Raw genomic sequence first — 26,485 nt, 5'->3', positions numbered from 1 at the left:
CAGCAGAGATGGACTCTAAAAAAGTAGGGATAGAGGGTGGGTTGCGGGATCCACATAGACAAAACATCTTGCAGGACAATGGTTACTGTAAGGTAAGCAACCATTCGTCTGTGTGTATGTCGCTTACAATGACTAGCTAGCTGTTCCCAAATTAATAGGTTCTGTGCTACAGCTAGCTAATTAAGAATTGCAGAACTGTTCTCCCAAATTTGGCATCTGATCTAGTCACCAAAACCAGGGTGCAATGGTTGGTAAGGTATGGACTGAGCAGTAAGTGGACGCCCGACAGATCTCGGATATAGGCCTATTCTTAGGCATGCTGAGGAGACTGCCCGGGCTCTAGTTGAAAAGGCTTAATGCCTGAGGGAAGGGGCATATCTGCTAGTTAATAACAGACTATAATGCACTAAGTGAGTCATTTGTATAATCTCTGGGCAGAGATGGCCTAGCCTTTCACGGCTTTCCCTAAAACCATAAATAAATGGAGTGATTTCCCAAATGTCTGTGTCCTATGTACGTAATAAAGGAGGGCTCTGGAGAACACTCAGGTATGAAGCTTGGTTTCTCCCAGGATTGAGAATAGTTTGGGGAAGAAAATGTGGAGGCTGATGGTTTGGCTTAAGTGAGAAATCAAACACCACCTTAGTGAGGAACTTGGCAGGGAGGTTTCCAGCCCCATCTTTTCCTTGTGGAATACATTATAAAGCTGGTCTGCCATTAGAGTCTCACTCTCCTAGCAGAGGTGATGGCCCCCAAGGAGGTTGTTTTGAGAGTGAGATAATGAAGGGACCACTTGGGTAAGAGTTCAAAGGGGAGAGTGTTGTATAAGACTCATATGAACTACTTTAGTGTCCCACGTCAGGGGAGTCTCCCTTACAGAAACAGTGGAATGACAGAACCTTGTGTATAAGCTGAAATGGCAGCTGCCAACATGGCAGAAGATTGCATCTATGCTAAACTAACTAAACTAAAACGTACAAATATTTACAATTGGATTAGGCTAAAGATGTTATGGGCCTATGCTGCTGAGTCCTATCTCACTGCCACAGGTGGTAAGAGGTAAACTGTCAGGTTCACTCTGCCTAATTACACCCTCTGGTGAAGGACACTAAGACTTCCAGGGTGCAGGTACAATCCCAATTGCTGGTCAAAAATTCCAGTCGCATGTGCATGAGGCACATTTGCACCAAAAGTGGAATCCACATGGGCAAAAACTCAAAGAACCACCATAAATTCTCCCCCTCACCCAACCCTTAGAGTTAAGCCTCACTTACCTAGTGACACCAGTTTTAGATAAGTATTCCCCTGCATAAAAATTATCTCAATAGGAACAACTTCTTAGCTTAAGTCTCCTTGAACCAATTCTTGACACAGTGAGCCAAGACTGTATTATACCTACTTAAAAAAATACACAGGTTTCCAAAAAAGCAAGCTCCCAAATCATTTCCAGATCAGCCTCTGTATGTGCAAAAAACCCTTTTCATTAAAAGAATAAGATTAAAGGAACAGTTAAATATGTTGACCCAGCTATCAATTTACATGACAGCTACAACAGCCAAGAAATCATAAGTTAAAAGAGGGGTGGAAAGCAACAATGTAACAAAAATGTTAGCAGCTCACTTAGATTTTGGCCTGTTTGTGAATAATTAGAAAAATCTAAATGGATTGAACATACTATCAAGAGATAGAATTACAGTTCCTTTCACTTTGATGTATTGAAAAATAAGAAGTTAAGAAATCCAGCATAATAATTAGAACAATCACAAAATCCCTCCTTCCTTTTCTAATTTACAGCACCTTACATTACTACCACCAATTTAAATAAGAGCAGAGGCTTTTTAGTTGCTTCTTTCATGCTTAATCCATAATTTGTTTCAGTATCTTGTTTTAGAACTAACCAGCTCACTACCTATTGCACATCATTTGCTGCACCTTCCACATTAGAGGAAAAACGAGGAAGAACCCCCTTTTCATACTATGTATCCAAACTGCTATTTTGATCCATCACCTGCTACATGAGAATCAGAAGCCAAGTCATCATCACTTATGCCTAGACTTTGTCAGCTTGAATCAAAAGGATTAAAAAGTTCTCTAACATGGTTACTCGTAATAGGGTCATCTGTCACACACGCACCCCCTTGTAGTCAGAGGTCGTACTGCAACATCCCAACTCTGTTTTCCTCTCTTCGGGGTCCCATAAGAACTGTAGGCTATTGTATTTAAAACATTCCCCTTCCAGGGTCCAATTCATTCAGTCCTCAGGTCAACACATTGGTCCTCCAAGCCCCAGCTCCACTTCAGTCTCTCTCTTTCTCCCTTAGGTAGGGAGTCATTCCCCTGCCCTCCTTTCCAGAGCTGGGTTCCAATTCAATCACCCCTTTCCAGGTTTTACCTGCCTGGGCAGAGTTTTCAGGCTCTTCCTCCCTCTTGCCTTTGCAGTCCTACTCCAAATCCTCCCAGCTGGGGCAACTCATCTACTTTTCCCTGCCTTTCCTCAGTCCCTGCCACAATTTCCTAAGCTTCACCCCTCTCTTCAGCTTCCTGCTGTCCTTTATAGGGGAATCAGCTATCTTCCATCAGACCCCATCAAGGTTGTTAACACAACACTGATGGCTCCTTCACAAAGCAGGGTTGGCTGGCTCCGAGCCTCCACTTTTTGAGGGTCAAGCCCCCATTACACTACTCAATATAAAGCAATATGGAAATCAGTGGGTCAGAAAGAACAATGTTTATAATATGATTTCGTTCCTTAAAATGAACAACAGCTGACTTAAATTTTGTTGCTTTCTTTTCCAAATCAAAATACATGGAGAAAGTTAGTCGTCTATTGTAAAAGGAAGTAATTTGTGGATTGAACCCTACTGCTAGACAAACATACCTCTCCTCCTACCATTAAAGATTTATTTAGGGGTTTGAAGGTTCCTGAATTTTAAGGGCTCCAGACAAAATAATGATAATTACAACTCAATTAAAATATATTGAAATTGTTTATAGATTGGGAAGGTTTAGAATCAAACGTTATCCCACTAAAGTTTTTCATGGGCATGAGCAGTGTATAATATTTCAAACAATCTGGGGTCAAAAGCTCAATACATGTGTGCAGGTCTTGCTCGTCAGACAAAGGTTACAAAAAATGACCTATGCAAAACTTCCTGCCTCCTGATGTTTTTTTGCCAGTCTCCATTCCAAAGGTTTTCCATATAGTTGGAATTCTGCCCATGATCTCCATATCCCCGAAGAAATACTCTTTCCAGATGAGTTCCCCAGAACAGAGCTGTGTTTCTTAGAAGGCAAAGGGATATTTATAAAAAGTACAACATCCTGAAGGGTGCACCAGTTGGCTAATATATAATTATTCTATAATCTGACATGAAAGTCTGGTAGCAATTTACAAACATTATGAAGAGGCACCGATTTTCAAACTATAAGGCTGTTGGATGCTACAGGGTGAACATTTAATACTTTCAAATGAAGGTGGTTCTCGTTGATAGATTTCTTCTTCATTTTGTCTCAGTTCAGAATTTTTTAAATCAAATCTATGTTAATTTACAACCTTTGAAGTTTTATCCAAGCTTTTTTTAAATGTGACATTATAATGCCCTCTAATAAACATGCAGAATGGTCCAATAATAGAGTAGTTTCTTTTCTAGATGTTTTATTATATTTGTTGATGTTAATGATTTGCTAGTTTTATTTCCTTTCAAATACAGCCTACTTGTTTCTCAAAGTTCTTTAGAAAAAGCACTCAACTGACCTCAGGCATTAGTCTAAAAAATGCATTTTGATACAAAGATGAAAGGAAAGATAATTTAGTATATTATTTACCGATTGAAGGGTCACACCTCAACACATGCAGCTGTGCCCATAAGCTCACATCCATCCCCCTATAACTCAACCACATAGATACACACCCTTCAGCAAAGTAACGCCCCTCAGAATAAAAAATGCTGTTTAGTTTTGTTCAGGTTCCAATTTTACTGACTTCTCAAATCACCTAATCTATGCTTTGTATAAGTAGAACTGCATTCTACACAAATTGCAAAACCAGGATTTCTTAAAATGAAATTTTGTAATGTTGAACTAAAATTATAAACAAAACAAAAGGATATGACTTTGTGCCAGGGCAATCATTCAATCATTCACATTGCACAGCCATAAATCCTGTTAATGCAGATGGATTCTAATCAAGCATGTATATCAAGAGAAGACTATTTTTCAAAACTATGTACAGTAACTATAATTGAAATGAAAGTGTTGTATCTGAAGCGTTGATTTACACAAATTAATATTAGAAAACTACCTTTTAAGAGAAGATTGTCAAAGGGATGAGTGGGTGTCGGAGGAAATGGATTTAAATCACCATTTTTAATCATGATTTTAATCAGCAAGCAGGAAATCTTGATTTAAATCATCTTATTTTACATTTGTACTTTTTAGTTATTTTCCTAAAGAAAGGTTGGGTGGAAACCATCAACACACATTGATATCAAACCAAATATACCCTTTGCCTAAATTTAATACTTCTTTTTATTAACTCAAAGGATACTCTATATCTATAAACATGTATTTAATATAGATACTTACATACTTAATTAATTAATATACTTAAGTGCAGCACATGACATGGTGACATATTTATACAGCTCAAGTTGACTTCAAAAGTTAGAGATATTTTCCCCCTGATTCTGTATGTAACTAAAAAGATCACACCATTTAAACTCACTAAAGTTTGAGGCATTTTCATTGATGCAGTATACTATATTTGTTTAAACGATTTTAATAGTTTATAGTAAGTTGAGGTATTAAAAGTTTTCATAATTTCAACTTTAATTTTAAAGCAGGTTTATTTTTAAAAAGAAAAATGTAACATTTTGTTTTTTTAAAAAATCATAGAATTAGAAGGGACAGCAAGGGCCATCTAGCCTAACCTCCTGCCAGGATGCAGGATTTGTTGTGTCTAAACCATCCAAGAGAGATGGCTATCCCAGCCTCCTTTTGAAAACCTCCAGTGAAGGAGTTTCCAAATCATTGGATGTGTATCCACATTAACGGGAGTTAGGCACCCATCCGTCACTCACTTTCAATAAGAGTTGGGTGACTAAAGTCCCTTTGTATTGTTGACTTTTTTTTCTTTAGTGTGGAAGCTGGAAACAGTTTAAGATATTGGCACAAATGCTGGCTCTATTTCCTTTGTGCTGCCCTGGCACCAATGCCAGCTGGTGGATTTAAAACCTGAGTCAGGGGCTCGCACACAAAATTTGGGCCTATAAGGGTTGTCAAATGTCATGGGGGGATAGAATTCTGATCTCCTAATTCTAAGTCCTTTGTCTTAACCATCAACTACTATAGGTCCTATGTCTAGGTGATAGGAAACACAATTGGAAATTGGGAGTCCCACGCTGACTCAATGTTTGAGACTGGGTAAGTCACTCAGTTTCCTCCTGCCTCAATTTTCCCAATTTTACTGGGATATTGTGAAGCTTTGTCAGCTACTTAATGATCTTAAAGCTTTTTGGGATCTTTAGACAGAAGGTGTGCTATAAACTTTATGTATTTTTAAACAAGACAATGTGCTCTTCTAGATGGGGGAGATTAAAAACTAAAAAAAAGTTACATGCTACTGAAAAATCACTACTGAGTATATTTAGCTGGCATTTGCTAAGATTTTAACAAAGTCCAATGAAGGTCTGCCCCGTTGTAATTTCACTGCACACGCGCTCTTAGAAGCTGATGTGCAAATGCTGCTTTTGGTAAAAGTAGCATGAGAAAGATTGTAAATGCCTCACTGAAAGTCACACAGCAGAAACTACCTTAACCTCTGCAATACTAAAAATAATTCCACTGCCTATGAGAAGAACCCACCTGCTTACCAGCATGTGAGGCTCGCATTACAATTTTAGCTGAATTCTGAAGGTTTTCTTCAAATTCTAAGCTTTCATTAAAAAAGTGAAGATTCTATCTTTTTTTCTGAGAATGAGGGCAATCATTCAATATTTCTTCTTCATAGATCAAATCTGTTAATTTTTCTGTCAAATTCAGCTAACAATAAAGTGCCACTACTTGAAGGTAATGGATTAAGCATACGTTGGCTACACTGTGCCAAAGCAATGTTAAAACAAAAACAAAAACAAAACCAGAAACACTTAGAGCCTATTGAGCTTTAAACTTTTTTCTTTAATTACCTTACATTTCACCATTCATGTTCTTTTATTAATTTTTGTACTTCACTCAACTTGGACAATGAAAATAGATTAGTGAGTTTCAATTTTGTTTATTTTGTAGCCACTTTGAGCTTCCAGCTCTCATGGTCTCACACAATACCCTAATGTCTGGGTGAAAATGCTGCAGGGCAATGTCTAAAAAAATAAACTGATTTCATGGAATACCATAGAAACAGTTCTATTCCTATTATTTTCTGAAAATAAATAAAAAAAATCCCAGCTACTACCCTTTTTGTTTTGCTTTAAATAGAACCAACTTTTGGGGCTAAACTTCCTGGCAGCATCACTTTAATATATGTCCTTATTCAACAGTTTACATAACATAGCAACCTATAAACATCATTTCTTTCTGAAAGGAAAACTTCAGTAAGTGAGAATTATAAATGAAAAAAATGATGGTATTAAATTTTGTCTGTGTTTGAGTGTCTCTAGAAATCATATACATTAAACATAAGGTAACAGTAGCTTAAACTAATTCCATTAATGTCTATGAATAAGCTTTTCATTTGGCTATTTTCACATCCTGTAATTATTGCAGAGGAAACACAGGTTAAGGGTTCAACTAGCGCTTAAAATGTGTAATTACATCTACTAGACTTACCCTAAGGGTAAAAACTTCATGTCCGAAAATGCAAGGAACCAAATTCCTCTTACACATGCTGTGGAGTCTAATGTTTCAATGGATATTTTGATTATTATTAATATTCAAGAATCTGTCATCCTCAAACAAAAGCTGCAGAAGTTAAACCCACATGTCAAGATTTCGGACAGGCTAACAATATTATTTATCTGTAATAAATGATTAAATCAGTATCATGAATATATTTGCTCAAATCCATTCAGAGACAACATGAAAATATATCAGTACCTGTAAATTCCTCCATGTGTAGTACTTGAAATAACATTTTAAAAACAGCAAATGGGTGGGTAGGTATTTTGAAAAATTCTAAGTTTGTGTCAGGGTTCTACCTCTGATTTCAAGTAAATTGTAATTGAACTAAGATCACAACTTTTCTTCACTTTACCCCCAGAAAATCCAGTAAAAGTTTCAGTTTTCCAACATCAGATTTAACAAAAACTAACAAAGAAAGAAACAAAATAATTAAGACCACAGGGATTCCACTTATATGGACAGGCATAGGAACATGTAAGCATCATGCACTTAACCAGACTATCCACTAATTTCAATTTGAAGTCAGACAGTTTTGCAGTAGGCTTTGGTTTATAGTAATAGGCTCAGCAACTGCCATCTCTATTTATCAAATGTCCACCATAGTTTCACATAACACCAGTTCTCTGAGTTTTATTTATGTATTCATCTGCAGACAGTTCACAGGGGAAGATAGCTCACAGGCTATATGCCACAATTCGGTACACGTTTAGCTAAATTATGCACTTAAGAAATATGCACTTCCATAGGGATCACATAAAATCCAATGGGTATAGATTGGAACCAAGTGAGTGCTATGCAATAAATAGAATTTGAATGTAAATGGAGTGGTTTTCTGGCTATTCCAAAAGAAGGACAGGAGACATTTGACATGGGTTTAATTAGGCCGTAACTTTATTATTAGATGTCTGGGACTACCCGGCAGATAACAGTGTACAGTGCAGGTAACCCCATGTTTTTCTGTAATTATCCACGGGACTTCAACCAGCTCCCCCTCTTTTTCCATCCAGGTCCCTCCAGCAAATCCATTGCCGGGACCTTACCATCCACCTTACCATCCTCCCTCGTAGGAGGGTTAAGGTGGGCTATAAGAATGGGGGGTTGGCTCACCAATCATAGAAGTCCCCAACCACCCCCTATTTGTTCCTTTAATGAACGCCTCTTTTTAAGTCCTTTTCCAAGCCATTTATCCAGTCACTGTATACCTTTCCTTTGGAGTACCTGCACTGTACCTCCATCCTACACTTAAATAAAGAGTTGCGACATATGGCCTACTGCCCATCATGCCATGCATGAACAGAGCCCTTCCTGAAATCCATTGTGGGGAAGGCAGAAAAAAACCCAACTGCACACAAGCCAATATGGGGATAAAGGAAAAATTTCTTCCCAGGTCTCCTAAAAAAGGGGCGGCTAGCATAATGCCCACAGCAGGTGTTGACCAAACCTGGTATTTTACCACCTAAAGGGGAGGGAGGGTGGGTCCTGCTTCACCCTGCTCCGTGTAAAAGGGAGGCTTCAGGTGCAGAGCTGCCCCTTTTATACCCTGCATCCCTCGGGGATGAATCAGGGACCACACTGACCCTTTTGCAGCAGTTTTCATCTCTAGCCATAAAGCACTGTTCCCTTCATATGGCCATCCAGCCAAATAACCCCCGCTTAAAGATGAAGGACGATCAAGTCTAATATCATGGTCTCATATAATAAAAGCCTAATCCTGCAATTCTTACCCAGACAAATTCCCATCAAATATAGAGTGCATTGTATTAATTGCCAGAGGACTCACTTTTTTTTTTTTTTTGGTTAAATTTCAACTTCAAGTCAAGATAACTTATAGTAGCTGGGTTACAAAAGACATGAGTAAAGGGTTGCGTGTTTGCTGTTCCTTAGATTAACAGGTCTCTGATTTTGCTTGATTAAAAGCATATAGAACTCCCATTGCGTTGATGCTCAGTATCAGTGGGATTTTTTTCCTGAGCAAGGCTTGCAGGAGCCTACTCAAAGGATGTACACAGAAATACAACTTCACTTCTCACTGCAAAAGGTTAACCTGAGAGAACTTACTAAGCAAGTTCCAAGGTTTTTCAAAAAGCGATACATAACATACCAAAGACCAGTTAAAAGTACATTAAGGTTACAAAATAAAACACTCAAAAATTAGTAACCGCCAGAATTAAAACTGTCTATGCAGCCTGAATTCAGAGGATAGACAGACAGACAGACAGACAGATAGATAGATAGATACTCTTTCACAGTATTACATGAGAAATCTTCAGCAGAGCCAGGAAAAGAACATGGAACAGAAGCCAGTTCTCCTATGTCCAAGTTCAGTTCCTTAAACAACAAGCCTCTTTTCTTCTTCCAATCCTCTGTTTTATTCCCTGTCCAGCCTGTGTACTGAATGAGGGCTGGGTCCTGTACAACAGATAGTGTATGATCATGTTATCTAAAGACTATGATAAGCCCCACAGAAGACAGCTGAATTAAGGCTGCATAACATTTCGATTTGGCCTATTAGAAAGAGAATTTCAGACTCCAAACTTAGATGATCATGGGTACGGCTCAAAGGTTTCGGTTAAGCTCAGTTTCTAATTTATTTACTGTTAAAGCATTCAGTTTACATTTAGAAAAATAATGCCTGAATATAAAACCGACTAGAGGTTTTGGATTGTGGAAGCCCACCACATTGATTTACTGGGCTCTATTTCACTATTGAAATCTTTTAAGAGTAAACTGTATATGAAATGTCTTCCAAGGACAGTTGATGGAATGTATCTTCTTTTAAGGAAAATGCATCTTGAAACCTAAAAAGGTTGACAGAGGCCCTAATGTTTAGATGCTCCTCATTTCACTAGCTTTTACAAGTTTTAACCACTTTTCCAAATTTTCTCTCGTCTTGACAATTTTTCTTACAAGTTGCATTAGCATCTCTCTCATCATCAAAGATACCTAATGGACCCTTGAAGACATTTTCCAAGAAAGGCAAGACCTAACTTATATGCAACATCAAATAATGCAAGAATGTATTCTGCTTCAAACATTACTGCTAAACATCCATGCTGAGAAACAGTCAATATCTTTAAGGGATTCGTCAAGCTGTGTAGGAACTTAGGTTGCTCAAAGTCTCAGTTCTAAAAAGGATTCCTCACTCATTATTATTTACACTGATGATATTTGAGGCAAAATAGACATAGCAAATTGTTCCTTTAAAAATTATGATGTCAGGAAATGTTGTCCATCAGCTCATAAAGCAGCAGATATCTTCAAGGTCTCCTTGACCTTTGTAGCATTATGGGACAATCTTTACACAAGGACAAACTGTTCTCAAACAATTCCTCCAATGTACAAGGCACTGATCTTTTCGTCAACCCTTGGCATGCAGGTCTTCTTGTTCTACTTCTTTTTTCCTGAATAAACTATTTATTATGGACAGAATCCCAGGGCAGTGAGGCAGCACAGGATCCTGTTCCAAACTCGAGTCTGGCTTTTTGGATCCCCCTTTCAAAACTTTAATGTCAGCATGACTGGGAATGTATAGGGAATTTTTGCACCTGTGATCCTCTTGTTTTAGCAGTAAAACTGATCTTCATTTGTGACATAGGCATCTTCACATTGCCTTCGGCAGAGCCATGTCCTACCGACTGACAATAGGAGTTCCACCAGTAGCAAAAGCACGTATAAGCAAAACTCTTGTTTAGACAGAAGGGAATACAATGTTGGAGGAGATCTCTTCCCCTTACCTCTATTTTAATACCAGTGATTTTCTGTGCATGACACATGAATGGAAGCAAATTCGTGTTCCTGAATACTTTGAAAAGTCCACAGTTAGCATTAGAGTGATTGGTTTTCCCTTCCAAGTCAGAAAAGAGGAATTCTTTGGCCATATTGGAAGGCTGCAGAGGGTCAGCCAAAGTCCAGCTAGTTGTTGTCAACTACTAAAGCATATTAAATGATATTCTTGCCAAAAGACTATATAATTAACACACCTCTCCTTCTGAAGGCAAGATGCATACAAAGGAAAAGATGTGTATACAGAAACAGAGTTGGACCTACAAATGCCCAACATCTGATCTCATACAGCATGCAAAATTTTTTTTACAAGAAATAAATGGCCTTAAATTAGAAAAGGAGAAGAAAATGAAAAAGTTTTCCTGTTTACAAACTGTACATAATCAAAATATTGTTTGGTAGATTTATTTGAAGGAGGGATCGGGGGCGGAAGACGTTGCCACAGCATATTAAGGTCTCAAATGAAGCTCATTAGAAACTATTGGAAAATATACATTATAGTTTAAAAACAAATCTACAACACTGCTATCAAAACGTAATGGTCCAGCTTTTTAAAAAAAATGTTGAAAAAATATCAGCAAATATTTTCACGTCTTCCATTCTTCAACCAGCTCTAATTAAATTAATAGCTACTTACCAAAAAGAAACACTTTATGCTATTCTGTGGCACCAAATAATGCCCTGCAAACACTTAAGCCCATACATAACTTTACTTAATGACAGGTTTCAGAGTAGCAGCCGTGTTAGTCTGTATCCACAAAAAGAACAGGAGACTAGAGACTAACAAATTTAGTTATCATAGCCCACGAAAGCTTATGCTCAAATAAATTTGTTAGTCTCTAAGGTGCCACAAGTACTCCTGATCTTATAACTTTACTTGTGTGTCCTTCCATTGAAGTCAATGGGAATACTCACATGAAGGAAGCTATATGCCTGCTTAAGCATTTGCAGAATTGGAACCAAAACCAGTAACCAAAAATCGACTATATGTTATTTCTAACACAATGTAAATCAGGCCTCCAGTTGGAGTTTAATGCCTGTTTGTAACCTATAAAGCACTAACTAGCTCAGAACTTGCCTCTTTGAAAGACTCCTACCCCATGTGACTGCCAGAGTTGCAATGAGCAGGGATTCTTAAATTGGAGTTCCCCTGGTTAATACAAGAGGGAGCTGATGGCAAGGCATTCTCCAAGAGGGAGAATAGTTCTTCTTTGGTCTTATAGATACTGCTACCATGACTTTCTTTTGTTATATGGAAGAACAAAGTTCCATGATATACCTCGGGTGGGTTGTTTTTTTGTTTTTGTTTTTTAAACATGGCACATCTGGAAGGTGGAACAAATCAGAGATTGTATTCATTTTTTATATACTGCCACAAATTGTCATGACACTTCACAGAACTTTGAAATCATGAACAACTACAGGAATGTCACCAAATTATTAATATATTTCCAGTAGCTCCAATAGTCATTATCCTCCAGTACATGTTTGTAACCCAGGAATCCCTTGGTGACAACTGCCAGAGGGCACAGGGGATGCATAGAGTTTTACAGGGATCCTCTGGGTCAAATATCTGCATAATAGTTCACTGAAGCATGGCGTGTGAGATTTACTGAGAGCTAGTAGCCCACAGGTCATCACAATCATTGCGAAATGTATATACAGATAATATTTAAGGAATTATGCATCTATACTTAAAATTATGTTCTTAAGGTCTTGGAGTTAAAGCAAGTCACGAAAAGGTGACGTACATTGGAGATGTACCTTTCAAACAGGAGGTAGGTGATACTTATCTCCCTGTCTGGCCATTGCATGGCTCACACTGTATTTGCATGCTGAGCCAGCTGCCAGTTGAAAGATTGCAAAATCTACAAGAGAGGAAATCTACAGAAAGAAACAGTGCAGGGCAGGGGGTGTCCTTTTTATGAATAAAGGCAAAGGATTGGTCTGGTATAACTCGGAGTACAAAGAAATGCACTGAATCCTTCACTCAGTAGGCAAACTAATAACATGCACATCAGCCAGCCTGGCTGTAAAGTACTGCAGGGATTTTGGGTGGGCAATACTCTGCTAGACAGGACAGCACCTTGTAAATTAAGTCTAGGCTCTAGAATGCTTGTTATGATTTTATTATGTACGTAATCATTTGTTTCCAATATTTTTACTTACTACTTCTTGAATCTCTATGCTTTGTGAAAGAAACCTAAAACTGATTTCACTATAAACAGTCTATCTACTGTATGTTAACTGGAGTGGTGATCTGAGGTGGAATGGATAAGCTAGGCAATCCTGTTTCTTTGAAGGCAGTGAATCTGTGAATGCTTCGAGTGTCTAGTGGACTAAGGGCTGGCCACTCCAGGGAGATGCTCAGAGTGTGCTAATCACTAATGCGCACAGTGACAATGGGGCCTGTGAGGCCAAGCGAGGAGTGCTTGTGTTGCCAGTGCCAGTGGGGTTGTGGAGCTGGCCCACGGCAGGCAGAGACAAGGCTTCCTCACACTAAGGACAGGTGGTAGCAAGGTGCCTCACAACTCTGGGCACCCCCAGGAAACCTCACAGTGGTTCTCTTCATTTACATGCAACACTCCAGCTGAATAAGAAACATATAATACATGTCTCTTGTCATTTGTGCAAGCAGTGTATAAAAGAAAGAAAATAAATATCTGCAAGTGAAATATACAAATATTATCCTAATTCTAACTACTGTAATTAGAAAAAAAAACACCTTGTTCAGTACTTACATGCAGATGTTTGTGCCTTTGGTAACCTGAACTTTTTTACAATTAGTCTTCACAACAGGTCTTGTCCAAGATACTTTAATTTCATTGGGATTCCACAGGAAAGCACAGTCCACCCTCTCTGATCTGAAGGAAAAACCCAACTCTACTGAGCTGTAGTCCACCTCCAAATGAATAACAGGTTATCTTTGTCGTAAGCCCTCTTCCCTACTCTAGAACTCTACAATAGTGTTGTGTGCCTAGTTACTGTAGCAACTCCTGATGTAAGTTCTAGAATATCTTTGAGCTGTGGAAACTAGTTAAGTATTAGTGTTTTGGAAATGCATACCTTAAGCAAGAAAAATAGAAACCTGTTAAACCTGTACAAGCTAGTTTTACCTTAAATCCCTTATCACAAATAAAGGATTGCTGGCAGCATATTTAATGTCTTACGGCAAAGATTTTTTTAATGAAAAAATACAAAACCTGTAGTTCTTCAGATCTGTTCTGTACCACTTACAAAAATAAAAATAGATTTAGCAAATCTTAATTAAGATTTGTAAGCTAATATTTATGAACAAAAAGAAGTATCTGAAATCTTCTCATATTTCATTTTTCAGAGGAGAACTATGATGGAAGGCATTTCCTGTAATTTTGCTCATGGCACAATATGCAAGACTACACTATAAAGGGTTTGATTCACATAAAACACAGCATCTACATCCTCTCCATCATACGCATACTCACAGCTTAAAAACACCTGGGATATGGAGATACAAACCATTATCTATTTCTCCACTCTATTTACATTAGTTTTACACTGGTATGATTCCATTATAATACTGATGTGTAAAAGAGTTCAGAATCAAGCCACATGCCTCCCTCCTCAGAATATATTTTACGTCATTGCCAACATTACACTAACAACGCTCTAGCTAAGATTGGAACATGTTTTTCAACAAACAAACAAAAACCATAGTTTACTAAGTCATAACTATGGCAAACTATTCTTGTCAGACTGAAATTTCCCATGTTTGAGAACAAATTTTGTCTCTTGGATTTTGGCTAAGATTCACAAAATATGGACTGGCCATTTCAGTTTTACCTAAACATGGACTACTAACTTCGCCTTATTTTAAAATTTCTTCTCAGTGTCTAAAATGAAATCAATATTCCCCACACACACAATGGTGTGACTCTATGTAAGTGATATAAATAGTAACTATTTTTTTCATGAAGCTAGAATTTGCTTGCCCTCACACAGCTGTGCAATGGAGGGTGGAAGGAACCTTCCTTTCCATGCAGACTGAGTAAGGCAGAACTGCAGCCCATGGAAAGCCTCACTGGCTCAGTGGAGGAGTAAGCAGCATCCCCTAAGAATGTGTCTACACTGCATCGGTGAGCAAGCCTCCCAGCCCAGAACATCATACTTGTGGTAGCAGGTCTTGTGCAAGCACGCTAAAAATAACTGTGTAGACATTCCTTTGATATCCTGACATGGGCTGCAACTCGAGCTCTCCACACGCGTGCACACAGCTTGGGAGCCCAAACTCCACTTGGAGTCACAATGTCAAAGCAACATCTACACAGGTATTTTTAGTACAGTAGCAGGAACCACTAGCTCTGGATCCAGCTGGGAAGCTCCCTCTCAGATGCAGTGGAGACATATCCTCAGAGGTGTAGCAGTTGGTCTGCCACACCTACATTCTGGGAAGTGCCAAAGAAACGCCTGAACCAAGGTAAGACTCAATTAGCTCTTTAGACCCTCTTTCCTCTCTCCCACAAACTGGCCATGGTCAGGGAGATTATTGGAGTGAGAAAACCTCAAGTTCATCTCAAGATAACTGGGGAATAGGACAGTCTTAGTGAAAGATATGTGCTCGTTGAACTTCCACAGGACATCAGACTGAGACCAGATCACACCAACTTTAATATGCATTTGAAGAGTAACCTACTTAAACTCGTGGTCCCTCAAACAGTCAAATCATATGACACTGTGGTACAGCAAGCACAAAACAGTAGGACAGAATAAACTACAAGCACTTTATAACTGTCAAGTAACCTATGCTTAATTATTTGGACAAATTTGCTATAAACGGTTATATTAAAACTGTCCAATTTGGCTAATACAATATCTACTATGTTTTCAGCTCTAAACCATCTAAGCACTACACGTTGTCAACCATCTAAGTACTAAAAGCAATTTGTGATTTTCCCCCTGCCAGTCTATATGCTTGTAGGTCTGGATTATTAAAGAGCATCCATGCCAGCAGTTTTAATAATACATTAAATAAGAGGGGTAAAAGATACACTCCATTAAAGACCACGAAGTGGTGCTTATGGCATTGACCAAAGCTGATGTTCACAGTGATCCACATAGGGAATTGACCCAGTACTGTAAAGTCCATTAAACCTTGGACTGAGAATAAACGAAGTAGTATTACTCAGAGGGAGAGTGAAAGTTCAAATTAATCCCACCACCTACCATTTTTCCTGTAATGGGAAATGTTTAGAATGACTATCCAAGGCCAACACCTAACATAGAGTTTTTATCCATAGGGATAAAATTCCAACCTCCTAAAACAACCTTTCAGTAAACTTCTTGTAGTTGGAATGATTTAGTACAATAATTTCTGCCAAAATTATAGGAAGAATTACTCATACATTTAATAGGAATTACGTATATTTTCTCTTAATAGGTACACCTTTTAAAGCAGAGGTGAAACTCAATAAACTAGGAGCTACCTTGGTCTCTATAAAGAAGGGTCAAAACATTGTTAATTTGCCAGGAGCCTTTAGGCTGCATATAACCAGCATGCAAATTTCCCTTAAAATATAGTTATTTTAGTTCTGGTAAGCAGTCCATTATGGACTGCCCTGGAAAGTGAAATCACCTATTCATCCAAAGAACATTGGGCCAGATTGTGCCCACCTTATCCATGTATGGAAATGGCCCTCCATGAAGCAGGGGTCTGTCCCTGTTGCCACCCAAGTCCACAAACATATATGTACAAAGCTGGATTTGTGTCACAAGAAGATAAATATACTATAATATTTTCCCCAAAAATCACAGTTAGAGGGCCAGCTGCACTTCTGTTCCCTTTCTGGTCTCTCTGAGTGCACCTCCCGCTCCTCCCTCCCCAAAGTCAGGCCTTTTGCCTTTACCTCTCCTGGGAGAGAATTCTTCCATTCTTAGTCCAGGCCTTGTGCTACAGCCTCTTGTGCTTCAACCATGCTTATCCAGCAGGTCCGACTGGGCTTAGCACCTGCAGTTCTTCCCTTCAGCGTCTGTGACCAGTAGCGAATATAGTGGCCAATTTTCTTAAAACCAAAGTATTATGCATTTTAAGTCAGAACAAAGCACTTAGAGAAAAAAATTACAACATCCACAGTCTATACTCATGTCTATCTTAGGTAAAGCCCTCCCCTCCCCCCCATGATGATGGCCTACACAGACTTACCTTCTTCAGACACCACAGCAAGTTTCTGTGTCAGTTTGGTTTCCCCAAACAGCTCCTCAATAACTACTTACCCTCTGGGAAGTGAGGGATTCCTTTACAAGCCAGTCAGAATCCCTTTCTTATAGTCAGTTTCTGGGCTTTTGACGCTGTGGACAAATCCAGTCTTGTAGGCGCAGCAGGAGGTTGAGCCAGAATCCTCAGTACCAATGGCTCTCCCATTGTCCCACCTCAACCCTCCAGCTTTTACCCAGGGGTATGGCTTATCTTGAGCCACTGGTTCTTTTTCTTACAACCTCCTATTAAACTAAACCAATCTTTCAGACAGTTGGCATCCCAATAACCAGTTCAACATACAGTATTCAGAAACGAGTACAGACCAGCTCCTCCCTTATCACACTATGCTCCCTTTAGTTTGATTGAAGCCATACAGACTTGTGGGCCTGACTCTCACTTTATGGTAAGTGAGATATTGACAAACACCAGCTGAGAAAGAGGCTGGTGTACATTTAGGACATGATTCTTAGTTGGTATAAATTAGTATTACACCATTAAAGTCAATTTACCCCCAGCTACCAGTCTTGCCCTCAGTGTTAATTTGAGTCCATACAATGGGAGGTTTTCCTGCTCTCAAGTAAGCCTCTATAAACTGATATGGGGGGAATACAGCTGTCATTATTACTATACCACCTACCTCTTCTAGAGAAGACAATATTTGTGGTCAGTTTGGAAACACTTCTGCTTTAATTCCAGTCCACATTTTATAAATCTTGTAATTAAGCCTCACCAGGGGCGCCTTACCAGAAACACAGCTACAAGGGCTTGAGAGGCAGTAAGAGGATTTCTTCAATACTGTCATAGCACAGAGAGTTCTGTTAAAATGGCTACATGCCGGTGACTTTTCCACCTCCTCTGTAATAAGATGACTAAGACCTTCAGGTCAACACATTGGCACACTGTTATTTGGCAAGGCCTTCCCACATTAGCAGAGAGGGACAGCCACAGCTGAACCAGCTGTGCAGTGATGTGGCAGCAAGCTTCCTCACTGGCTCCCAACCAACGTAATAATGTGTGATCTGGGCATAACAGGAAAGATCACACGTTGCACAATCAGCAAACAGGGGACAATCAGTGGACAGCAAAGAATGTTGGGATATGCAGCCGCACATTTTCACAGTCTGCCCTTACCTACACAAGGTACAGAAGAGTGGCTGTGACGGGTTCGGTCACAGAGACCCCCTTGGGACTGTCACCTGATGTGCTGAGGCTACCTCTGAGCCCGTTTTCTCTGCCAGGCTGGGCCTCCAGAACCCTGCCTTGTTGAGCCAGACATGCCAGTCTGCTCTAACACAGACAGAGGGTCTGAACCACACGCCACAAAGCTCCAGGCTTAACTGAAAACAGCTTAAGAAGTACTTCTGTCTCTAGTACCCAGACACTCAGCTCTCAATGGGATCCAAACCCCAAATAAATCCTTTTTACTCTGTATAAAGTTTATACAGGGTAAACTCAAATTGTCGCCCCCTATAACACTGATAAAGAGATATGCACAGCTGTTTGCTCTCCCAGGTATTAATTACTTACTCTGGGTTAATTAATAAGCAAAAGTGATTATATTAAGTATAAAAAGTAGGATTTAAGTGGTTCCAAGTAATAACTGACAGAACAAAGTAAGTTACCAAGCAAAATAGAACAAAACACGCAAGTCTAAGCCTAATACAGTAAGAAACTGATTACAGATGAAATCTCACCCCCAGAGATGTTCCAATAAGCTTCTTTCAGTGACTGGACTCCTTCCTAGTCTGGGTCCAGCAATCATTCACACCCCCGTAGTTACTGTCCTTCGTTCCAGTTTCTTTCAGGCATCTCTTTGGGGTGGAGGGACTATCTCTTGAGCCAGCTGAAGACAAAATGGAGAGGCTTCCAGGGTCTTTTATATTCTCGCTCTTGTGGGCAGAAACCCCTTTGTTCTTCTGTGCAAAGTCACAGCAACAAGATGGAGTTTGTAGCCACCAGGCAAGTCACATGTCCATGAATAAGGCAGCTTTTTGCAGGCCAACACCATTGTTTACATGTTAGTTTGAACGTTCCCAGGAAAACTCAAATGTGGATTGGCATCTCCCAAAGTCCACTGTCAATTAAGTTTTTCTTGATTGGGCACTTTCTGACAATAGTCCTTTCTCAAGAAGCTGACCAAATGCTTCACCAAGGCTACTTAGAATTAAACACATTGAGACACAAGTACATAGCCAAAAATCATAACTTCAAATACAAAAATGATACACACATACAGACAGCATAATCATAACCAGCAAACTACCACCTTTCCATAGACAGCCCACTTGACCTCCTCTGTACAAGACCTAGTGCAACCACAGGACTCTGGTTGAAACAATGATCTATATGGTCACAGTTCATGTCAATAATGTCACAGTGGCCTTTTTATTTCTTCACTTATTTTTGTCTCAGAGGGCTGCAGTTTGAGTGGTCCTGCAATGCAATGACTACAGTATATTAAGTCACCTGTAACTCACCTACGCAGGAGGCCAGCCATAATCTGGTCCCTAGCTTTGGGAAATGGAAGGAGTGCCAGCAACACCCGCTGCCCAAACAGAATGTTTCTAGACAGGATGATGCTTGACAGTAGCACTTCATGCCTGAACATTGTAGACAACTCTGTGGCAGAACTATGGATAAACTGTTAAGAGGTATAACCAGGGGTGCCCCACTCTATACACATCCAAACCTCAAACCCCTTACAGTATTGGGCTTTCTCCCTCTCCCAATCCTGCTAGAGTTATCACTGAGATCTAACTACGCAATGCTAACAGCAGAACTTCCCACAGTAAGTGCCATTACCAGCAGCATCAAATCATCATGGAACACTCCCACTGAGTCATTGGTTTCCTGATAGACAAGATGAAAATGGGTATATACAGCATGCTAGATGGACTAAAACAAAGACCCTCCCATAAAGCACACAATGTAAAGGCATGAGCAGGTACAATACAGAAGCGAGTGGTCTTTTTTACAAAGATTCTTTAACTACTTGGCAGAAAAGGGAGATTTTCATAAATACTCTGAAAAGGAATAAGGTGCAAAGTAATTGGTTCCTACATAAAGGGTGATGACACACACACAAAAAGATATGAAATCTGGACTGGATGGAAAAAAAGGAAATGGTCAAGAGAGGGATATGAGATGAGTCTATGAAGTTGGAAGGGTCAGAGGAAGAGATGACAGAAAAATACATATAAGGATTGAAGTTACAAGGTGCTTTTGAATGAGAAACTTGACCTTTACAAAAAAGGAAGGGAAGCCAGAGATTGTAGGAGGAGGTAAACAGTAGGAAGGGAAGATGATCTTGGCAACAGCGTTTTGGATGGACTGGAGTAGAGAAATAGGAGAGAAATAACTTCACAGATTATCTTGCATCTAGAGGTTTCAAGTTTCACAACTCAATATTAAATAAATGTTAGTTAGTAACAGATTAAATCTCCCTAATAGAAAATGCAAAAGGAGAAATTATAGCTTGTCTGCCAAATGACTACTCACCCATAGATTTTAAATTTCTGGGAAGTACACGTTATTTTTTACTGTGAGTTGGCTTCTGTTTTTTATAGCTCCTTTGGTAAAGTTAATAGTCAAGTGAATAATACAGACTTTTAAAGAACCTTTACCAGGTCTTTTCCAAGATTTCTGAGGAAAGCCAATAACCAAATGCATGTTTTTAATTTAGTAGGTTAAAATACAATTATTGTGCTGTTTTCTCTGAGATTCTGCGCATCAGTAAATTTAAATCTTAGAAGACAAACAATGGTGCATGCAACTTATCACAAGAGAAAGAATAAAAGAAAGAACAAAAGAAAGCCGTGAAAGGTTTCTGTAAACACAGAATTATAAAGTATTAACTACTACAGTGGCCTGATTTTCAGGGGTGCCTAGCAGCCCTGCATCTCAATTTATGGGCTCCCAATTCCACACTTAGTTGATCAAGTAACTATATGAGGCACCAAAGGGCTGTCACATGCCCCCTGTTGTAGAATTGGTTGTCCTAACTTAGTTGCCCTCATTTGAAGACTGATTGTACACAGAGCCTCAAAGGGCTCTATTATTCAAAACTGCGATCAACTTCAGTTGCCATTGAACTTAATGGAACTGAGGGTTCTTATAACCTGGCAAGAGGGACTCTGAATCTTGAAAATGAGGACCTTAATCACCAACAACCAAAGGCTAGGATTTTCAAGGGGCATAAGAGAGTTGGGCACCCAATTCCTATTGACTTTCAAGAAAAGTTGGGTACCTGTCTATCTTAGATCCCTTTGAAAATCCCAGCTGCAATGAATAAAATGTATTTTTTAAATGATCCCCCCCAAGAGTTTGTGAAAGGGTGTTCAAATCTGTCTGTTGTCCAAGTTACATGATTATTCTATCATATGTAAAAGAATGACTAGATCACTTTTCTTCAGCGAGAATACCAGCACCGGAATGGGAAAAGAGAAAGTGAAGAGTGAGCAACAAGAAAAAAAGGAAGTGTCAGGAGATGAAGAACAACAAAGGGGAGAGAACAGAACAGATCATTGTAAACAAGGTAGTGAACATAAACTAGGAAGGGAGATAATCTCTAGCTTGTTTTTCAAAAGAAAGTGTTCAAAGAAGGCAAAGAATACAGAAGAGATTTCTTTAAATCTCTTTCTTTAAGCCAAGCAACCAACAGTATGTACGCCTCAGAGCTAGAAAGCTTAGAGGGACAGAACTGCTTCCCATTAGAGAAGAGGAAAAGCTAGCTCTAGCAGGCTTAATTTACATAGTATAATCTAACCCTGGAGCCCTTTCTCTATGGTGTTCTTTACTGTATCATTTGCAGTTTGTTAGTGTTGTTTCTGGAAATTATATTAAATGACGCATGTAAAAATATTTATGTAAGGATGGGATAAATTGTGAAAGATATAACCTGGGAAAAGCAGATCACCCTAAATGTGAGATACAGGTAGAGGGCCCTTTATCTGGGCTCTGGTTGCGTAGGGAAATCCAAATGTTATCTCTCAGTTCTGTTGGCAAGTCAGGTGGGCTCTGTATACAGTTTCCCACAGGAGATTTTAAACCTGGGTGGAGCTGACGCCGCAGGATTAGACCCGCAGGACTGGAATGGGCTGTGTCGTGGGTGTGAAGACCCTAACACATTCCAAAAGGGGTGGGGGTTAAACCTTCTGGGTTAAGGATCACCTTGGCCACACTAATAACAGAAGAAAGACCATCTTTTCCCTTTTTGCTCTCAAAGGGGAAAGACATTAAATGGTTTCTTCGTGGTTTTCACAAAGTTGTAGTTCTCTTTACCTTGAAGGCTTAGGGGAGGTGACAGATATCTGGCAGTGCAGAAACCTGACCAGTCAATTTCTATACCAACTATGATAATTCCACCTTGGAACTCATTCTAATGACCTAGGTGGTTGCATGGGTAATGTTCTGACTGGCTTAAACGATTCATGCCTGACAAACATCTTTGATTGCCCGCTTCTCCTCCTCTTCCCTGACCACTCTTCCATTGTGTGGAGTTAGAGGGATTCCTCAGTTGTTCCCTCATATGACGTCTCAGCATCATCAGTTAATCATCAACGCATCCCTCTCAACATGTGGGACACGCTTACTTGATCCATAGATTGATGAATCACTGCTCCTTTCACAACAACTTTTTCTAACAGTTTCTCCAGCCTTTATGTTTAGACATGGACAGATTTTCCCCTACTGTTGATTTGAGTTGGGAAATCTGTAACAGAGAACCCAAGCACTCTCTATGGTACCAAACGTATTGTCCAGCGCAATAAGAGTCATGCACATCGATCTTCAGAGTGCTGACTCTCAGGGTTCAATCAACATCTCCTGGAATTTGCTTCAGATTTTTCACTTGGTACCTTTCAATACTCTACAGACACCTCCACTTGTGAATCATCTCAGTGACATGCTCAAGTCACGTGTCTTCTTCTCCAGACAATGCCACAGCTCTACTAGAAACTTGCACTAAAAGGCAATCTCTGGATGGGGTTGCATATCTTCTCTAATGCTTGTCCCACAGTTTTCACCAACAAAGCAGCACCCAAGAATGATATTTGAGAAGTAAGGACCACCAAGCCCTTCTTGCCAGCCAGTGTGCTTCCCCCTCTTTCCAAGAAAGCTGACATTATACATGCACCATTTCATATAGTTGCCCCAAACAGAACACTAGCAAATGCCAAACACCAGAATACATTGTACAGAAATGCTCCAGAGTTAAATTATAATATTAAGTCTCCTGGAGTTACATTTTCTCCTTTCTCTCAGACAGGAAGCAGAGAGTTCTGTTCCTCTGAGTGTGATTAAAAAATTACAAAAGGAATAACATGAAAGGATAGGCAAAAACTAGTTTCTATTTGCCTTAAGAAAAATGCAGCCAAAAATCACAATAATATAAATCTATGCATCACTCCCCTTTACTTATTGCTTCTGTAATTTAAACTAGTGAAAACAAAAATGATACTCTGTTCATGCATGAGAGCGCCTAATACGTATTTTACTCAGCTACACTAGCATGGCGGTCTACCACAAATCATGACTCCAATTCAGTTTGCAGATTGGCTCTGCCGTCCTACATATTTGCTGCCTGCATAGTTTTGGGGATGTCCACGAATTAAGTCAGAATTGAATTTACACCATAGAAATGAAAGCCAAAGAAAGACGTGAAGTAACTATGCAGATGCAGAGTGGTTTTTGTTTGTTTATTTTTTGTTTGTTTGGGAAATGCTAAGTGACTCCTGGACTGGATTACAACCATAGTACCAGGAAGTGTCAGTGCTTGAAGACTGACAAATATTCATCAGAAATACAGAATAGCTTTGTGGAATACTTAAAGTGCTCTGAAGACCACAGCAGTCCGTGAATATGCATGAGAATCACTGCCATAATGAGTAAACATCTAAATATATTCTAGGGGAAATATTTAGGTTGCTTAACATTTTCCATTATCAACTAATCTTGTGACCTTTACTGGAGAAACTCCAATAACTTCATTGTTTGCAGCAGGCCTTTGAAATTCGACAGGCAGAAAGCCCCTGGTCAAGACAAGTGCCTTTTCTTTGTACCATGAAATGACCACTCTGCTAAACCTGAATGGAAACTTGATATACATTGCCACTTCCTTTCTCATGTTGGCATTCCTCAGGAAAATTTCAGCAGCATGCCAAAATAATAATTGATTATGAACATTCTAAAGAGCCAGACCTATATGGCTGCCAAAGAGGCAGCTTGCACATAATGGACTGGAAACACCTGGGAGCTGCCAGAGATGTTATGGCACTGATGGTGGGGGAGAAAGCAGTGTCATGATGGGACAGGACTGACTGAGCTCTCCCACCCCGGTATATGAACCTAGCAGCCCCTCCACCCAGAGCAGGAACTCCAGGAGAGGAGGGGAAGCTAGGCCAGTCTCCTTACATAACCCCTTTGGACCGAGAATATGGCCCAAAGAGCCCATGTCTCACTTCAGGGACATGACAAAGACAGAAGGCCTCCACATCTCGGGGTGGGGTATAGGGGTGACAGCCAAGCTCATTCCAACCACCTCCTGGACCCAATGCATGGTACCAGCAACCCATCCCTCCTCTGAATAATGGCCCTCTCAGGTTGCTAGCTAATGTGGTTAGTTCTGTATCTAAAGTGGTAGCAGTCTGTGTGGCAATGCTCTCTGATAATGCACTGGTGGGGCTGTTTAAGTTAATACTTCTACATTTTCACTCTTGTCATAAGGAGCATCTTCTTTACCCATGTTTTTAGCATACTGTGATTATAGTGCCAAGTGAGATGGAGATTGAGGAGGAGGAGGAGATGGTGGTGAAGAAGAGTAACTTTTCCAACCTATATGCATCCGAAGAAGTGGGCTGTAGTCCACGAAAGCTTATGCTCTAATAAATTTGTTAGTCTCTAAGGTGCCACAAGTACTCCTGTTCTTCTTTTTCCAACCCAATTATCAGACTGAAGATGATGTTTGGAAAATTCAGATATGCGTCTAAATTTCTAGATGCTTATCTGGACTAAACTTCTGAACCTTTTACATTTTCTCTCACCACAACTCCATGTGTGTATGGGTTCCTCACTATGTTGTTATAATGATTCACAAAATGAGCAAATGGAAATCTATACCAAGGACAGTATTGCATAGTTAGGTTTATAAGTATATTTGTAATTCTATTGTGTGAGCAGTTCAAAACAAGAGCAGGAGAAGGGATCTGAATGCAAGATTTTGATGCAGTAAGTGAGCTGTCTGTGTGATTACAGCAACTTTTCCTGAAAACTACGAATTCCATTACATGGAACTGATGAGTTAGAATGGTGCAATGAACAATACAAAAAGAACAACAGAACGACATTGGGATAATGGTGCCATTTCTTGAGAGAAAGACAAACTGATCCTGTGACAAGTTAATCCCCTGACTTGACAAAGAGAGAAATATAAATCTAGTGAGGACAGTGCAATGTGACTATGAAAACCAGCAATATTAAATGAGGTTTCTGAGAGCAAGTTACCGCCTCACAAATAAGAAAAAACTCAAGTGGGGAAATATCTATGACAAAATGACGCAACTCTTTTTCTTGAGAACAGTGTTCATTCAGTTTGCATTAAGTCTAACCATATGAACAAGCTTCAAAGTGATATCAGAAACTTATTATGTAAGACTTGTTGTGATGTACTTGTCAGAGAATATGTCAGTTATCTAGTGAACTTACATTTATTTTATGATTGTTATTCAGATACTTCCATTTTATTTTTATATTAGGGAGTGAGTGAATTGATGTGGGAGTAAACAACATATTGTGTTGCTGTCAGTATTGGTAACTGTTTCATCAGCTTGGGAGTAGTACTGTAATTATGCCTGGTAAAAATTTTGCCAATAGTGGGGGTAGTTATTTTTAGCATGCAGTATTTAGCTAAAAATATTTACAATAGAATAATGAATGAGTGCAAAACACCTTGAAATACTTCCAGGTATGTAAAGGTTTATGATCATTTTCACTTATAAAAGAAAAATAAACCTTGTTATCTTATCTCAAAGAGAGCATTTTCTCTAATCATAAAAGCTTTATAAAGCTATTCATGGGGTAATATTTTCAGGCAGCCTCTGGAAGTGTATCTACATCTTCTTGAGAATGCAGATATACACATTATGTACATAAATGGCAACTGGCACACATCATTTAACATTTGCTTGGCCAATTATACGCTTGTGCTCCCCTACATGTAGCTAAGCATATGCAACCAAGTTCACCTGCAAATTTTGCCCAAGGGAGAGATTTTATAAATCCATCAAATCAATGTAATAATAATAATAATACAAGGTCTATTTTTCAAACTTGTGCAGCCAAAGTTAGGTGCCTAACTCCATATTTACACAGCCAATCATGAGTTAAATAGGTACATAAACATATACACCTAACGTTCGGGACCAAAAATTATTAGGCCCATAATAAATCTTTATAAGATTCCCCCAGGGATTTGTAGGTTTTACCAACCCTATTTCACAAATGGGCAAAGTGAGGTGCTTCTACTGTGGTACCTACTAATAATGGCATGGGTGACATAGATAACTGGAGATAGTCAATATA

At 39.3% G+C, this 26,485-nt stretch overlaps 1 protein-coding gene across 4 annotated transcripts in view; it reads right to left on the bottom strand.

Annotated features, from left to right (window-relative positions):
• The window catches only part of BMPR1B (bone morphogenetic protein receptor type 1B), a 344,071-nt gene that overhangs the window by 289,658 nt on the left and 27,928 nt on the right, over window positions 1-26,485 (bottom strand). Inside the window, exon 1 of one of the 4 annotated variants that reach the window (XM_054030454.1) lies at window positions 13,419-13,434. The exons of the other annotated variants lie outside the window; for them this stretch is intronic. The gene's annotated coding sequence lies outside the window, so the exon portion shown is untranslated. Of the gene's footprint in view, window positions 1-13,418; window positions 13,435-26,485 lie in introns of those variants that run through there. 4 annotated transcript variants of the gene reach the window in all.

This window comes from Malaclemys terrapin, chromosome 5 (genome assembly GCF_027887155.1).
Source record: "Malaclemys terrapin pileata isolate rMalTer1 chromosome 5, rMalTer1.hap1, whole genome shotgun sequence".
NCBI classification, from domain to species: Eukaryota; Metazoa; Chordata; order Testudines; family Emydidae; genus Malaclemys; species Malaclemys terrapin.
The sequence above is the reverse complement of the archived record's forward strand: the minus strand, read 5'-3'. Positions and strand labels throughout refer to the sequence as shown.